We start from the raw sequence: 11241 nt of genomic DNA, 5'->3' as shown, positions 1-11241 counted from the left end.
CCGCCCCTTATAGCTGCCTGGCTTCCTGATGGTTTCCCAGTTGTGGATTTAAGAGGCTAGGGTCTTTTCAGAAACAAATCTTCTCTTAAAGTAATTTGAGTCATTTTCTAATCCCTGCAGCCTTGACAGTCACATCAAGACAAATTTCAAACAGGAAATCATTCCCACTGTGGAAAATTCACCTAAGAATGATTATGATCTTTCTAGTTCCTCTTAGCAAGTGTTTAATTTCCAATAAGCAGCTTCCCAGGCTTACTGGGTGGAAGCAATAAAGGGAGGAAAGCCTGGGAAAATTTTGCTTCCCGTGACAATATTCTACCCAGGATGACTTTATGCTGGACCAAGTAATGTGAGTTATCTTCATTATTCGGTTGTCAAGATACTGGGTTTAGAGTTTATGAGCCCAGTGCTTTCTTTACACTCTTGCATCCAATAACTTCCCATTTGACCCAATTTTCTTTGCGCATGCATGCATTAAAACTCATTACTAGAAATTTTCATCTCCCATGAGTAGTTGTATCAAACCTTGTAAGTCTAGAAAGGAAATGGGGGCACCTGGGTGGCTCAGTCAGTTAGGCATCTGACTCTTGATTTAGGCTCAGGTCATGACCTCATGGTTCATGAGACTGAGCCCCATGTTGGCAAGGGGGGGCATGGGATTCTCTCTCTCCCTCTCTGTGCCCCTCCTCCCCCATCTCTCTTTCTCAAAATAAATAAGCTTTAAAAAAAATAGAAAAGAAACAAATGAACTTGTCAAGGGGAGATGGGAGAGATCTGTACTACAAGAAAGGTTAATCCTACAAATAAATTTTTATTTTAAATCTGACTTTGATTAGAGGATTTGAACCCTTAGAATAATTCACTTTGGTTTTCCTTTGTCAGGTTTATGAAGTTCTCCCCTTAAAAAATGTGTATACTGCTGAAAGATTGTAAAATTTAATAGCAAACAGATTACGCACTTAGGAATAGACTAAGCACAATTAGCACTCACATTCCTCTCACTCCTATAAATAACTCAGTTTCTTTTCCATGTCTGCAAATTTCATTAGAATGGCGGGAAAAAGTGGGGGGAGAAGAAAAAGGAAAAAAGAAAAGCCTTCTGACTCTTGCATTGAAAAGTATAGATCCAATCATTCAATAATGGGCTTGGTGTTGCTTGGGGGGGGGTGTAGGGAGGGGCAAGCTAAAATAACTCCCTCCACTCCCTGTCATGCACCCCTAGTTTTGGAAAGAAACTTATGGGTTTGGAATTCAGCTGCTACATATATAAACATATATATAAATATATATACAATACATATATTGTAAAATTATATGTAATATACAAATATATAACATTTATATGTATATACATATAATATATATGCTATATAGGTAACATATATATAAACAAATATGCTATTCCAGCAAGCAACTTGCTTCACAAGCTCTTCCACAATGAGCTTCAGTGACCTGAGAACAAAGGTTTTGTCCCTCGTATAATTTTAAGCTGTATATACTTTGGAGCTGCTAGCTAACTTAGCACATACTTAATCATGTCTGCGAAAAGAAAAAGAAAAAAAAAACATCTCTAACTTCTCATTTATAAGAAGCAAAAACCAATGTTGAAGAGTGAGAGTCTAGAAGCATGGAACATACAAGTCCTTACAGTCTCTTGAGTCCCCTCTAATCCCCTCTAGAGACAAGTCTATGCCTAGGCATATCTGGTCACCCTTGGGTTTATGTTTAGTTCTTGGAAGAGGTCTGTTTGTGTAAATGAGGTGAAGAATTTGGTCCATTTTCTGTAGTGTGCAGGAAAAAAAAAATTCTTTTAGCATTATCTAGATATTTCAAAGCACTCTTAGGTTAAAGTTATTGATCTAAAATTGAGTGTGAACCTGGACTTAATCTTAAAATTCCAAGCTGGCTAATAGGGTCACCCCAAAAAACCAACCCAACCTATAATAAAAGCTTTAAAGATCAATCTTACGGAATGAGCATTTGTTTTAATCAATAGATGAAAACACAAAAGACTAAGAGGTGAAGTAAAGAACAAGAACTGCCTGATGCTTTCATGTCTTAATCAAAGATATTTTGTTTACAAGGAATAGAAACCCATTTAAACAAGCTCAAGTAAAGGAAGTCATTGCAAACATTTATATGGTAAGGGATTAACATCCAGAATATATAAAGAACTCCTACAACTCAACAACAATAAAACAAACAACCTGAATTTGAAACCAAAAAGATGCCAATGGGGCACCTGGGTGGCTCAGTCATTTGAGCATCCGACTCTTGATTTCAGTTCAGGTCATGATCCCAGGGTCCTGGAATCAAGCCCCTCATTGGGCCCCATTCTGAGCTGCTGAGTGCGCAGCCTGCTTAAAGTTCTCTCTCTCTCCCACTGCCCCTCTCCCCAACTCTCTCTCTCTCTCTGTCTCTATCTCTCTTTCAAATAAAATTTTAAAAGGCTAGTTATAATGACAGTGTGTTACTGGTATATAGAAAAATAGATCCCTATAACAGAATACAAGGAGAACCAATTTGCTATAAAGCAAAAATGTAAAGGCATTTCAGAAGAGAAGAGATTGTCCTTTCAATAAATGATGCTTGAAAAATTGCTTATCCATAGGTGGGAAAATAACAGGATCTATCCTGTGAATTATATAAAATAATTACTCGAAATAGACCACAGACCTAAATGTAAAATCAAAAATTATAAAGCTTCTAAAATAAAACCTTTGAGGAAAAAAATGGGCAAAAAGGCTTGAATATATATTTCTCTAACGAAGATATACAAATGGCCAAGAAGTACATGAAAAGATGCTCAACATCACTAATCATTTGGGAGATGCAAATCAAAACCACCATTTCACTCTCATTAAAATGGCTAGTATCAAAAAACAGGAAATAACAAGTGTTGGCAAGGACACGGAGAAATCAGAATCCACGTGCATCGTCAGTTAGAACGTAAAACGGTACAGCTATTATAGGAAACAGTATAGTAGTTCCTCAAGAAAAACAAAAATAGAATTACCATATCATCTGGTAATCCCACTTCTGGATATATTACCAAAAGAACTGAAAGCAAGATCTCAAAGAGATGGCTGTACATCCATGTTCATGGCAGCCCTAGTGTTCACTGGGGAATGAATGGATAAAGAAAATGTGGTATATGCATACAGTGGAATAGTATTCAACCTTAAAAAAGAACACAATCTTGAATGCTACAACACAGACATACCTGGAGGACATTATACTAAGTGAAATAAGCCAGTCACAAGAAGCTAAACATTGTATGATTCCACTTATATGAGGCACCTAGAAAAACCAAATTCTTAGAGACAGGAAGTAGCAGGGCAGGTGCCAATGGCTAAGGAAGGGGAGAATGGGAAGATATTGTTTACTGCATACAGAGTTTCACTTCTGTAAGATAAAAAGAGTTCTGGAGATGGATGGTAGTGATGGTTATGTAACAATATGGATGCCATGCATTTAACACTGCTGAATAGTACGTGTAGAAATGATTAAAATGATGAGTTTTAAGTGTATTTTATCATAATTCAAACTTTAAGTTTTAGAAGAGATCATTATTGGAATACTAACGGGAGAATCTTTGTATGACCCCATTACTAAGTAGAGCCAGACCCCTGGTGAGAACCAAAGAAGTTATCAGGTGGCTCCTTCTCCTCCTCCTTCCTTTCTCTCTTGCAATCTCTCACTATTCTCTTCTTGGATTTTGTTTCTGCTCCACGGCAGACATCTCTAAAATGGCGCTCAATGACCCATCTTCTCACTCATGCCCTTGACTAAGTCCCTGCCCTTGCGAGTGGGCAGGACCCATCATTTACTCCTAACCAACAGAATACTGCAAAATGGTATGTTCTTTTGCGATTACATTATATTGTGACTTGTGTCTTGCTAGCAGACTCCCTCGCTGGCTTGGATGTAGCGAGCTGCCGTGTTGTAAGCCGGCCCATGGAGAGACCCACATGGCAAGGAAGGGAGGCCCAGAGGCAGTGGCGAGCTAAGAAATGAATTCTGCCAGCAACTATGTAAGTGAGCTTGGAGGTGGAGCCTTTCCAGAGGACTTGTCAGCTGAGACCTCGGTGCCAGGTTACACCTTGAATATGGTCTTGTGAGAGATCCTAAGAATCAAAGAACACAATTAACCATGCCCAGATGCCTGATCCACAGACAAGGTCAGATAATGTGGGTGCGCTGTTTTAAGCCACTAAGTTTATAATAATCGGTTAAGAGCAAATACATAGCTAACACATACTTCTGTCCTCTTCTCTAGACCAGCCTCCTCTACAAGGATTTTAACTTTGATGCAGACCTAAGTGTGATTTGCCTATGAGAGCTCTAATACTAGGCTGTCTGTGAGAAGCTCCAATATTGCCCCTAACTGGTCTCTGGGTCTCGGTTCCTAGTTGCTAAGAGCATCTGACTAGCCCAGCTAGGATCGAATCCATTCACTGTGGCAAACGGGCACCTTCTGCTAACAGGTCTATACGTTCACCAGTTATCAGGACTGTAGTTGAAGACAGACTTTTTATTTTGTTGTTTAATGTTTATTTATTTTTTCAGAGGGTGAGAGAGCACAGGGAGGGGCAGAGAGAGAGGGAGAGAGAGAATCCCAAGCAGGCTCCACGCTGCCAGTGCAGAGCCCAACGTGGGGCTCGAACTCACGAACCGTGAGATCCCGACCTGAGCTGAAATCAAGAGTTGGACGCTTGACCAACTGAGTCACCCAGGAGCCCTAAGGCAGACTTTTTTAAAAGGGAGTTTGGCCAAAAGGCCATGACCAGTGTCTTCAGTACATTATATCTGTCCTCTCCCTGTTTTCTCCTTTCTTTTGAAATGATGTTGAAGGTCACATTATTATTGAAGTTGTCCTGAAATTCCAGAATTCCATATGGATGGAAGAAATAGTATACAAAATAATAATGTTCACATTATCTGAGCTTTGCAACAAAATAAATAAACCAGGTAAACAAGATCTACATTATCTAATCTTGTAATTAAAACCCAACATTTCTGATGTTTACATCTTAAGGTGGAACTCACAGGTGCCCAGGATTAAATTAGCACCCAAAACAGACCCAGCAGGTACATGCTGAGTGAAATAAGTTAGACCAAGAAAGACAAATGCCATATGATTTCACTCATAAGTGAAATCTAAAAAAAAAAAAAAACCAATAACAACAAGTAAATAAACAAACAAAAGGCAGAATCAGACCTACAAATGAAAACAGAGAGCAAATATGGTTGCCGGGGGGGAGAGGGTGAGGGGCTGGGCAGAATAGGTGAAAGGTAGTGGGAACTGCAGGCTACCAGTTACGAAATAAGTAAGTCACGGGAAGAAAAGGCACAGCGCAAGGAATACCGTCAATGGTAATGGCAACGTAGCAGGACAGATGGTAGCTACATTGGTGAACACAGCATAATGTACAAACTTGTTGAATCACTTTGTCCGACACCTAAAACTAATGTAATATTGTGTGTCAACTATACTCAAATAAATAAATAAGCGTCCAAAGTAAGTTTTCTTGTTTAAAAAAAAAAATTACCAAATGGTGAAATAGTCTCAGTATGGTCAGTTCAGCTTTAATTAGAATGACTTTGTAACATTTACCCAACACCTTATTTTCTTAGGCATATATACTAAAATACCATCCCCAGATCCCTGTTATCACTAAATTCTTCTTTTCTATGTATTTTGGCTAACTGCCTAAAATACTTTTTTTGCAACAAGGCTGTATTTACAAAATAAAAGGACAAAAGGGCTCCTCTTTCTCGAAAGGCCTGTTTGTTTGGCAATCCCCAAAACTGAGGGAGACATTTTGGAGATATAACCAACGGAGAGGCAGAATTGAAATGCTTGGGACCTTAGGCTTGGCTTAACGAAATGCTTTTAAGCTAAGAACCAGGAGCCATACATTAGCATACGGGTGTGTTTTGCTTAAACCAGGAAGGAAATTGTTAAATTCTCTGGCATTTCCAAACACAGAGCAGACTTCTACCTCTTCTCCAAAAAAGTTGCATAATTAATGAAATTCATATCATTGAACCAATTCTTTGCTCTTTTTCCTTGCAAAAGTCAAAGTTTATTTTCCTGTTCTCCCTTTGAAGAAAGACACTTGTGATAGATGGTGGATGACAGTCCAGGAATTTGACCAAAATGACAGTACACGCCCTATACGCAGCTGTGGGTTGGCCACGGTTCCGTCTTTTGTGCACATCTAGTGCAATGTAGCCAATGGAAAGAAACAGTCACATTTGCGTATGCCATTAATCCAAAGGGCATTGGCACTTGCTGTCAAATACACACAAATGCAGCTGCTAGAGGTCGTTCCAGCTCACCGAAATAGGGAAACAGGTGGAAAACCTTTGACAGATCACGGTTCAAAACTTCTCTGCTAATACACTATGTCTGATTCCAACTATTGAGATGTGGCGCCATCAAGGCAGGCTCTGGAGTAAGGTATGGGAGGATGGGGCCGGCTGGAACACGGAATTCAGGTGAAAATCCATACGACGTATGTCGTAGTCAGTATGACACAGTCACCACTGTCCCCACCTCTTGTGTCCCGGTGGCTTGGCTTGCCCAGCTGCCCTGGCTATACCAGCATCCTCACTCAGTCTGCCTAGGGTGACAGGAGGGGCAATGTCTTACAGTCTGAGATTACAGAGAATCTCAAATTGGAAGGGTGCCACCTAGGATCCCATTGCCGGAAATTTACATATAATGCAGTGATGTCACACACCATGCCTACAACCTGGAGCTTCCTGGTTAGATCTCTATGTATCCGTAACATTCAGCTAAGTCCCCGGGTTTTGCTTTCTCCTCCTAAAGAACTGATATAACATCAAAATGGACATAACATGGAAACACCGGCTCTGTCTGAGGAAAGATGAAATCCCATCTTTTTTGTCCCCATAACTTAATATTTTTTATGGAATAAATCTGATGCATAACACTGTATAAGTTTAAAGTATTTAATTCATTACTTTGACGCATTTATATATTGTAATGTGATTGCTGATACTTACCACATTTCAGAATGCTTATCACGTTACAGAATTACCTAATCAAAGTACAATATTATTGTCTTTATTCATTGCAATATGCATGGAATCTCTACAGCTTAATTACCACTCATTACAAGTTTGCACCCTCAACACTATCACTCACATCACTCCCCGCCCCCAGCACCCCCGGGTTAACCACCATTTTACTTTGTTTTCTTACAGGTTTAACTAATTTTTTCAATTGAAGTATAATTGACATACAATGTTGAGACATCCTCTTATTAATATTCCTGGAACAGTGACTTTAGCACCAGATCAGAATCATTTGGGGTACTTTTTAAAAAATGCCGATTCCTGGCCCCATCTCAGGATTCTGATTCGATCAGGAGCTGAAGCCCAGAAATCTGTATGTAATCGAATGCCCTCAGGTGATTCCAAAATATACAATCCATGGCTTCACGTCACGGAATCAGCAATTTCGAACCACTCCCAAACCCCTGGCTTATTACAGAAATATAATATTCTGGACTTCTGGAAGTGGGTGGTTTGGGAGAGACCCCCTGTTAATCATGTCTCGGTTCTACTAAGGCTCCTGGAAAAACTTGACATCTATGCATGCCTCTTCCCTATTAGCCTTTCTTTTTTCTCTTTTCCTTCACATTCCCTTTCTCTCTACTTATATTCTTCTTCTTCTCCTCCTTATTTCTTCTTTTTTAAAAAATGATTTCTAATCTATTATCCACATTTCAGCCATGGGACCGTGTGGGCTTTTCTGAAATAGTTACTCAAAGAGTCACTGACTGCTGCCTACCTTCTCACCAGGAAGAAAGTACATTCCCAGAAGCTCAGAGATCCACGGCCCCGGAAAGCTACAGTGGGGCACTGAAATGGCTAGCAGTGGGCGCTCTTGCATTTCCCAAGGGGTCAGCCCCTCAGGTGAACTCAGCTGAAATCTGGAAATTCCTCAAACTGCTGACCCACAGGATTATGCTGCCGGTGGCCCTGGCAAGTAGAACTTCCCAACAGCAAAGATGCCGGGACAAGAATTCGGTCTGAAACAGTCCACTTCCGTCAAAAGCAGCATTCCAAAGCAAGTAATTATTGGGTGACAGTCAAACATCTACTGGAAGTTGTGGACAATTGGGCCGTAAGGGGCAACTGTGACTGAGATCATACTGGTACACTGAGCCTGCCATGTCCAGGAAGATGCGAAGGAAGGAGAAGGAGAGAACGGCCGGTTGACCCCCGCTATGCGTCAGGCATTGTGCCATGGATTTGTACACAGATCATAGCAAGCGACCTTCATGAGGGACCTGTGAGGGTGAGTGGCATTGCCCTACTTTATAGATGAGGAGACTGAGAATCAAAAAACTGAATTCTCCCAGCGTCACACGTTTACTCAGCAGAATCAACGGAGTCCGAATTCAGAGCTCTTCCTTTTTCATGGCACTGTCCTTTACATCATGTCTCAAAAGTTCTGGTCTTGTGGGGGCACCTGAGTGGCTCAACCGGTTGAGTGTGTGACTCTGGCTCAGGTCATGATCTCATGGTTCGTGAGTTCAAGCCCCATATCGGTGTCTGTGCTGACAGCTCGGAGCCCGCTTTGGTTCCTCTGGCATCCTCTTCTCTTCCTCTCTCTCTCTCTCTCTCTCTCTCTCTCTCTCTCTCAAAAATAAATAAACACGGGTGCCTGGGTGGCTCAGTCGGTTGAGCATCTGACTTCGGCTCAGGTCGTGATCTCACGGTCCGTGGGTTTGAGCCCCGCGTCGGGCTCTGTGTTGAATCTCGGAGCCTGGGGCCTGTTTCGGATTCTGTGTCTCCCTCTCTCTCTGCCCCTCCCCCATTCATGCTCTGTCTCTGTCTCAAAAATAAATAAAACATTAAAAAAAATTTTTTTTTAATTAAAAATAAATAAATAAATAAACAAACAAACATAAAAAAACCTAAGTTCTGGACTTGTGGTTTAGCATCAAGTATTAAAAGAAGGGTGCAGAGAACTATCTTGCTCAAATCCCCAGCTCTGTGAATATGTTTAAGATTCTTCCCACATCACAAAATTTTGGAGCTAAGAGGGATGTTAGAGGTCATCTAGTTAATAGCCTCATGTTTCAGATGAGGAAGCAGAGACCCAAAGTGCATGCCCAAAGTCACATGATCACCAACGGAGCCAAGAGTATATAGAACCCAGCTCTTCAGTATTTTTCTGTTGCGGTAGTGTTTTCAAAAAAAATGATCATATTCATTTAAAATATATATCAAAACTTAATTTTGGCCATGTAAATTCTTACTCCAAGTTCTTATCCAAGGCCCAGCATGAAACTAGCTTAGACCTCCTGAAACATATACTCCTGAATTTCTTGATGTTAAACTACATGACTCTGTTTGTAGATATATCTGTTGCAGCTGGAACCACCTAAAATTGCTACAAATTCTGTTAGTCCCTTCAAGGGTCTGGCCACAGAGCTGCTCCCCACCAAACCTCAGCCTCTAAAATTATCAAGAGATTAGTCATAGGAACCACCAACTTTAAAGAAATCCCGTGCCTACTTTATGTGAATGTTGCTGAGGTCAATAAAATAGCAACTCTGTGGAGTGATACCTGCAACCCATATTTCACAAATTCCAAGGTAAAAGATGACAGAGTGGGGACTACATGATTCTTGGTACTCGCTGTTCCCCACTCAGTCCATGACCTCTGCAGGGAAAATGCCTGTGTGTGTGTGTGTGTGTGTGTGTGTGTGTGTACATTAAGCCCTCCTGTTTCTATATCAGATAACTCCTAAAGTTAATCTTTTCTTACCCTCTTTTCTATATTATATGAGCAGGACTATGGTCTGTAAGTTCATAGCCCAATGGCATCCAGACAGCTGAAGAGGTTTCTGCAGCTGAGCATAAGAGATGTGCAGATCCCTGGGATCTGGACAGAAACTCCTACATAACAGTGACAGCTTTACCTCTGACTTGTAGCCCAGTGTATGCATTTTACTTTCCCACCTGTCCTCCCAGGTAACAATGTACTTGATGACTGGATGTCTATGTTCCTTAGTGTTTGATGGGTACCATGAGGACAGGAACCTACCTGCCTGACGTTTCAATAACCATATCCCATTACCTAGAACAGTGTCTGGGACACAGGAGGTAGTTAATACATTTTGAATGAGTGAATAAATGGCATGATAGAACACTGCATAGCAAAATCATTCAACTACTCCTACACATGTCTGGGGCGGGGGGGTCTCAAAATCTAGACTGTGTTTTCCCAATTCATCCCATGGTCAGTGAGTAAAAATTAGTAAAATTAGAAAAAACAACCAGTAAAATCAGTGAGTAAAACTAAGTTAACACCACTATTCATTGCTAAGTCATGTCAGATCTAAGAACATCATAACTTTCTTACAGAAAATTAACCAAGTATCTCTAAGGTTAAACATCAGGCACAGGGACACCTGGGTAGCTCAGCTGGTTAAGCAGCCAACTCTTGGTCTCATCTCAGGTCGTGATCTCACAGTTGGTGAGTGCAAGCCCCACACTGAACCCTGCATCGGGCTCTGCGCTGACAGCACAGAGCCTGCTTGGGAGTCTTCGTCTCTCCCTCTCTCTCTACCCCTGCCCTGCTCACACATTCTATCTCTCTCAAAGTAAATAAGTAAACTTAAAAAAACAATTAAAGACAAAAAGATCTGGCAGTATATAATAAATAAGCTAGAAACAAAGGGGAAATTTCCAACATGTGGCTGAAATTCAGCAAGCTGACTGTAGGAAAGAGAAAGGAATATTATTTGTTTTAAACATGCTGGAAAAATGGTTGTGTATGCCATGGTCACATGAAATGTTTCCTCTCTCAACATTTTGTATTTCAAGTTTTCTACAATGACCATTTGTTACCTAGGATGGGAAAAGAGTGAAGTTTTAAAAAATAAATAAGTAAAGGAGAGAGGAAAGGAGGACAGATGGAGAAGAGTTGGGGAGAGAAGAAGAGAAAAGGGGGAGGGAGGAAAGCCACCTCATAAAATGCGAAAAGACCAGTTATTTCTCCATGGCTCTAAACCACTGATTGAAAATGGATGAAAGTCAAGGGGCGCCTGGGTGGCGCAGTCGGTTAAGCGTCCGACTTCAGCCAGGTCACAATCTCGCGGTCCGTGAGTTCGAGCCCCGTGTCAGGCTCTGGGCTGACAGCTCAGAGCCTGGAGCCTGTTTCCGATTCCGTGTCTCCCTCTCTCTCTGCCC

General features: G+C 41.1%; 1 non-coding gene across 1 annotated transcript; it reads left to right on the top strand.

The window, feature by feature from the left end:
• The first annotated feature begins 8702 nt into the window (after positions 1 to 8702).
• Positions 8703 to 8787, top strand: TRNAR-UCG. The gene has a single exon. It is a non-coding gene; the product is annotated as a tRNA-Arg (tRNA).
• Positions 8788 to 11241: the final 2454 nt, after the last annotated feature.

Source organism: Lynx canadensis, chromosome E1 (genome assembly GCF_007474595.2).
Source record: "Lynx canadensis isolate LIC74 chromosome E1, mLynCan4.pri.v2, whole genome shotgun sequence".
In the NCBI taxonomy this organism is placed as follows: Eukaryota; Metazoa; Chordata; class Mammalia; order Carnivora; family Felidae; genus Lynx; species Lynx canadensis.
The sequence above is the reverse complement of the archived record's forward strand: the minus strand, read 5'-3'. Positions and strand labels throughout refer to the sequence as shown.